The following is a 6,287-nucleotide window of genomic DNA, read 5'->3' on the forward strand; positions in this document are numbered from 1 at the left end:
GATATACTAACTAGATCATACATGCAAAGTGCTCAGTACAGTGTCTGAAGGATAAAAAGGAGTCATAAATAGTAGCTGTTATTTCTATTACTAATAATTGCTCGAGCATTTGCTAAGCCAATGTTTCTTGACCATTTACTTGGTGTCAGGATACCATGCTAGATGTTGATAAATTGCCAGAATCTCTGTCTCAAAAGCCTCCTGTGATCAGGGCAAGAAACCCCTCAGATAAACAATTAGAATTCACCCTCATAAGTGCTCTCTCTAATAGGACACTGAGTACCAGGAGGGAGCAGGAAGGAGCAGCCTGCGGTGCTTGTGCAGACGGGACACTGTGCAGGAGGGATGGGTCAGGAGGAACATTTAGGGCGCTGCCAGGGGAGAATGAGGGGATGGGTGTACTGGGCTAAGACTGCATGCAAAAGGCAAGATGACATGAAAAAAAGAAAGCAGGAAAACAGAGGAACGATAATGAGTTCAATGTGTTCAGAGCATAGATTTCATCAAGGGCTAAAGAAGAAAATGGGATTGGAAAAATATCCTAAAGGAGGAAGTGCTATGCCTGGTGAATGGACTTAATCCAATAAGAAACATGGGTCCAAGTGCAGATTTTAAGCAAGAACACAAGAAAATCTACTGTCTGGAAAGACTTAATGAAGGACAGGGGTCAGCAAACTATGGCCTTTGGGCCAAATCCAGTCCCTTGTCTTTTTATTTTATGGCTCAGGAGCTAAGGATGAGTTTTGCATTTTCAGATGGTTAAAAAACAATCAAAATAAGAAGAATATTTTATAGCACATGAAAATTGTAGGAAATTTAAATTTTAGTGTCATAATTAAAGTTTTAGTGGAACACGGCCATGCTCATTTGTTTACGCCTTGTCTATGGCCACTTTTGTGCTAAACGGCAGAGATCATCAAAAATATTTACTATCTACTCTGCACAGAAGATGTCTGCCAGCCCTGGGTTAAAGGATATAGCTTAGAGCAGAGAGAGAACAGAAGGCAGGGAAGCCAGCATGAAGGGCAGAGGGAGAAGCTTCAGCCATGTTTCTCCAACCTGAGTCGTGTACAAATCCCCCTCCGAAACTGCTCCAGGAGCTCTAGTGTCACTTGAATTATTTTTACTCAAACAGAAATTAAATATTTACAAACAGACATCCTGGTAAAACTTCCTTATTCTTTTAGCTCTTACACAACTCTAAAACCAAACAAACTTAAAAATTAAATACAAACAAAACTACGAGACCAGTCAATTTCACGTTAACGTCCTTAATTTAAGGTGAGGGACGATGTCTTTCGGCTGCAACCAGATGTCTGCGTCGAGGTCCCAGGCCAGCCCCAGATTCATCTGAGTGCGAGTGCAGGTGTCTGCTACCACGTCTGGGTGATGACAACGATCTCACAACCTTCTCTGGGTGCAAGCACTCCAGACACCTTCATTCACGTAGAACGGTGTTGGCAACATTTCTGTAAAGGGTCAGATGATAAACATTTTAGGCTTTGCAGGCCCCTGCTACAACCACTCAATTCTGCCATCATAGCTCAAAAGCCCTCACAGACAGTCCATAAATGGGCGGGCGCGGGTGTGCTCCAGTCAAACTTTACTGACAGAACAAGCAGTGGCCAGAATTAGCTCAGAGGCTCTGGGTCAACCTTTGTTCCAGGGCAAAGTGGAAAACTGGTGGGATTTCTGTTCGGCTGTGGACACACCCTCGACAGGCCAGGAGACCGCTGTGGAAGGAGGAGTCACTGCCACAGCCGCCCATCGGATGTATTCACAATGACAGGCTACAGGCTGGACTGGGGCCACAAGCCTGGACAGCAGACAGCGTCACAACACTATCACCTCTTCACTTCACATCTGTATTCAAACCAGCTCACAGCAAGAACGACTATCTTGCCACTTCCCTTGGCCCAGAATGGGGTTTCCACCCACCGGCCCTCAACCTCAGGAGGCTCAGAGATGCCTGCAGGTCCTCACCACTTGGTTCCTGCTGGGACATCCAGAAGGGCCGGGTAATTATGGACTTTGCACGTTAGCCACCAGAGTCCAATGCATACTGACAGAGTCTGAGCGCCACACCGTTATAGTTCTGCAGTAAGAAAGGAAACTTGGGAACAGTCTAGTTAATTTGCTACCTTTTTACCCACATTGCGAGGCATTTGGGATCAGAGTTCTGATTCTCTTTATGAAGCTCTTCTATATACAGAATCACAGCCTATGTTTAAGTTGGAGCCTGACACACCAGAGAAATAATTTTACTGTTATTATGCATTAATTTTAGACAAAAAACACATTTTGAAAGGAAAAAGGGCCAAGAAATACTATAATTTGGATAAGAAACAATGTCTTTTATTAGAGTCTTTCTTGTAGGGGAGAAAACTTTGCCATACATGTCCCCATCCTGGCTAATCTTCTCTTCCCTAGACAGTCAATTCAGGGAATTCGGTGTGTGTGTGAAAACTCATCATCCTGGTGAATGGATGGATGGGTGGCTATTTACCAACCAGACGAGGAGGCTGAGTCCTCCAGTGAGGCTTCGGGTGTGTTCTCCTGGGTGTTCCTGGACAAACTGCACTCCATTGCTCACGACCATCCTTACACGGGCCAGGCTCTATGCCAGGCACTGGTCAACTAGAATGGAAGACAAGAGGGGCCTTGCCCTCAAGGAGATGGCACTGGAGTGGGCACCACCAGAGTCTTAGTTTTAGTTACGTTCTTACTGTGTGCCAAGCACCATGCCAAGCGCTATACACACAATTTCTCTGGGAATACTAATGACACCCCCATTGAACAGACATGATCATCTTGTCTTTACAGATAAGGAAACTGAGACTCACAGAGGTTAAATGACCTGATGAAGGACAGACAGCCAGTCAGCGGCAGAAGCAGGTTTCAACCCTGTGTGGCCTAATCTTGGAGCTTCTGTACTTCCTCCTGCAGAAGCTGGACACCTAAACAGACAATTCCACGACATCCATTATCCTACAACAGGGAGAGCCGAAGCAGGGGCTCTGGGAGCAGGGGACTTGTGAGGGTGGTGGGCTATTTAGAGTACTCTAGAACAAACTGATTAGGACACACGACTCATGAGTGGGACCTGAGCAAAGCCCAGCTTCTGAACCCAGTGGAGCACTTTGCTAAACATCCCACTTTAGAGCACTCGGGACTGTCTTGGAGGGAAATAAAACCACCAACCAGGCTTTCCTCCCAGAGATCCCCGTGGCTAACTGCCTCACCTCTTTCAAATCTGCTTTCAAACATCATCTTCACAAGGAGCTACTCAACCACCTTATTTAAGCTGCACCCTGCCCCCTCACCATCGCTCTGATTTCTTTCCCTGCCCTCCTATTTCTCTGTTGCACTGTTTTCACCTTCCAACCTATGGTACTATGTAACTTACTTATTCACTACGTTTACTGCTTATTCTTATTGTTTACTACTCGAATCCTTTCTTTAGAACATAACGTCAACGACAGGAGGAACTGGTGTCTGTTTTGTTCACCACCAGATCCCAAGTCCCTAGAAGAGTGCCTTGTATACAGCAGGTGCCAATAATATTTGTTAAATTAGTAAATGAGTGAAGAAGTGTTGAAAAACAGACTGCGGATGTAAGACTGGGCTGAATGATTTTGGCAGCCATTCCCAGCCCTGGCGTTCGGCTCCCACATACAGGAAAAGCATCCTTCCATTTGGGATTCAGGGGCACTGGAAGCAAGTTCTCACCATCTAGATACACGACTGAGGTCTCACCGGGATTGTGCTTTTGAATGTGGATGAGACCTTCATGTTCAATAAACTCTCAACCTTGGTCTCCCGTGCTTGTCTTCATTCTAGTCCTGTGCTCTCGTGACATGGGCAGTCAAAGAAGTAAATTTAGTGCACACAGCAAATATTCCCCACATCTCAAAGGCAGGCAGAACAAACTCTGTGATCTGAGTTGGAAATATTTTTTATAAAATTCATGGGAGTGTCTTTAAGTTTGAATTAACATAATTATAAAATTTAGAAGCATCCACTGTGCTTTTTATAAGTTTTCTATAACAGATGTGTCAAATGTTTGGTTTTGAAAGGACTTCATAATTCAGTCACAATTTCCTCTGGGTTAATTACGGGAGTCTAAGGGTTGGTCGGGGGACAAGAGTAACACAGTTCTTGACATGCCATCTGAATGCAGGATGAATGCGGTCTGTAACAAAGGCTTCCTGTTTTCCCTTTTCTTATTATGTTGAGTAATATTCCCTTATCAGGATGAGGAACACTCCACGTCTTTAAAGGTTGAAACTGAATTCCAATTCTGTCTGGAGCACATTTGGGTTTCTACCAGGCCCACTTTCTGTTTCAATCCGAGGGATGGGAGAGATGGAGGGTACCACAATTTATTCCCGTGTGCTCAAATGTGATCAAACATTGAGCTCTCACTTGACAGTTGATGTCAAAGAAATTTAGTGTCTTTTGTTTGCATATTAATTCTTTTTTTATGCATATCCTTCTAGGTTCCAAAGCCAGAAAATCTGCAGTTCATTCCTGATTATTCCCCCTGCCCTACCTACTTCCCTGGCTATCATTTTGTCCTCAAGTGCTATCAATTTACATCTAAATATTTCTTGAATCCATCCATTTCTGTCCATCCTCACTATGGCTGCCTTGATTACGGCTGCCACACTGTTCTGCTGCTAAGGTCCAAAATCTTGAATGAGGCCTGTAAATAGGGTGACCAATTCATCCAGGTTTGCCTGGGACTGTCCCAGTTTTAAATCTGAAAGTCTCACATGCCAGGACCCTCCCCCTAGTCCTGGCCAAACTGACACTGTTGGTCACCCTCCCTGTAAGTCTTGGCAACTCTCTGCTTCCTCTGTTCACTGCAGCCCCACTCACCTTCTTCCAGTGACTTGGACTTTCCTACCTCAAGACCTTCACACGGGCTGGTTTTCTCCCTGGATTGCTTCTGCAGTCACTCTTTGTCTAGTTAACTCATCCTCCTCTTCCAGATGCTGGCTTAAACGCAACATCTTCAGATAGCCTTTCACGATCCAGCACCCAGCCCCAAGTTCATTTCTGACCTTGCTACAACCTCTCAGTGTATTCTTTAATTTGCCTTCACAACCCTATCAATTAGTGGGTAATATTTTGTCTGTATAGTTATGTGTTTAAAGAAGCACTTTCTTCATTAAAATTCAGCTCCTCAAAGGCAGACAACGTGTCTGTCTATACAGCTGTTTGTCCCCAACACCTTGCCCAGGACCTGGGAAGTATCGAGCCCTCTATAAATACACTTTCAATACATTTACTTTGTACGTGTTTTCCTTTTCCCCTGATTAAACTTACAAGACGTCTTTCTATCCTCCCTCCTTCCCTTCTTCCTGCCTTTCCTATCTCTTGCTGTCTCTCCTCTCTTGTTCTTTCTTTCTATTGAAGAAACAATTATTGGAATTATCTGTTAATGCTGTTTTATGAGTTTTAAACCAGTATTTTCTGCTTTTATCAGTATTATTTCCTTCATCTAATTTTCTTAGGTATATTCTTTATTTTAGTTTTTGAGCTCTCAGGCCCATTTGCCAGCTCTCTCTTCCTCCCACCTGCTTTAGCTAGACTGAGCCTGCCCTTTTCCTGAAGAGACAGAGCTGTGTCACTTTGTCACTCTTTTGGCACCCGTTGTTTTCTCTGTGGGATATGCCCTTCGTTTACTAATCTAACAAATATTTAATGGCTACCTCCCCACCTTGTCCACTGAACTACTAATTCTTTAAGATCCAGCTCAGCTGTTCCTTGACTGTAACGCTTTCCTGCCTCCACCCCCACTGAGTTCATCCGCTGCTCTGTGCCACACCCGTACCTGGAGTGGACATCCGTTATAGCACTTACGTTGCATTGTAACACTTTATTCATACTCCATCTTCCCCACTGACCTCTGAGCTCCACGACGACAGTGTCTGACCTCTGTGTCTATTTTGGGGGAGTTTGAGATTCTGGAGGAAAGGGACACACATAATTAGTATGGCTCTCTCTGCAGCCTCATCCTCTTAATAACTAAAGAGATCTTCCAGAAAAAAATAAGTAGATTAAGTCAACAGGAAAATAGGCAAGGAGATGAATAGACAGAAAAAAATACTGGGTCATGGATCACGTACATTTTCAGCTTGATTATAATACCGACGGAAATTTTTTTATTGGAGACAAGAAGAAAAACCAGGGAGGGACAACTACAAATATAAATTTGATGTAGATAAGAGCGATTTTGAGAAAATTCACACTGGAGGGACTTGGTCCTCATAGAATACGAT

General features: G+C 44.0%; 1 long non-coding RNA gene across 1 annotated transcript; it reads right to left on the reverse strand.

The window, feature by feature from the left end:
* Positions 1 to 1,253: 1,253 nt before the first annotated feature.
* On the reverse strand, positions 1,254 to 5,963 carry LOC124242709 (uncharacterized). The gene is made up of 3 exons (XR_006889489.1): positions 5,869 to 5,963; positions 2,844 to 2,957; positions 1,254 to 1,469 (listed from the first exon to the last, which is right to left on the reverse strand). It is a non-coding gene; the product is annotated as an uncharacterized LOC124242709 (long non-coding RNA).
* Between the last annotated feature and the right edge of the window lie 324 nt (positions 5,964 to 6,287).

The sequence above is a fragment of the Equus quagga genome, chromosome 7 (assembly GCF_021613505.1).
Source record: "Equus quagga isolate Etosha38 chromosome 7, UCLA_HA_Equagga_1.0, whole genome shotgun sequence".
NCBI lineage: Eukaryota > Metazoa > Chordata > Mammalia > Perissodactyla > Equidae > Equus > Equus quagga.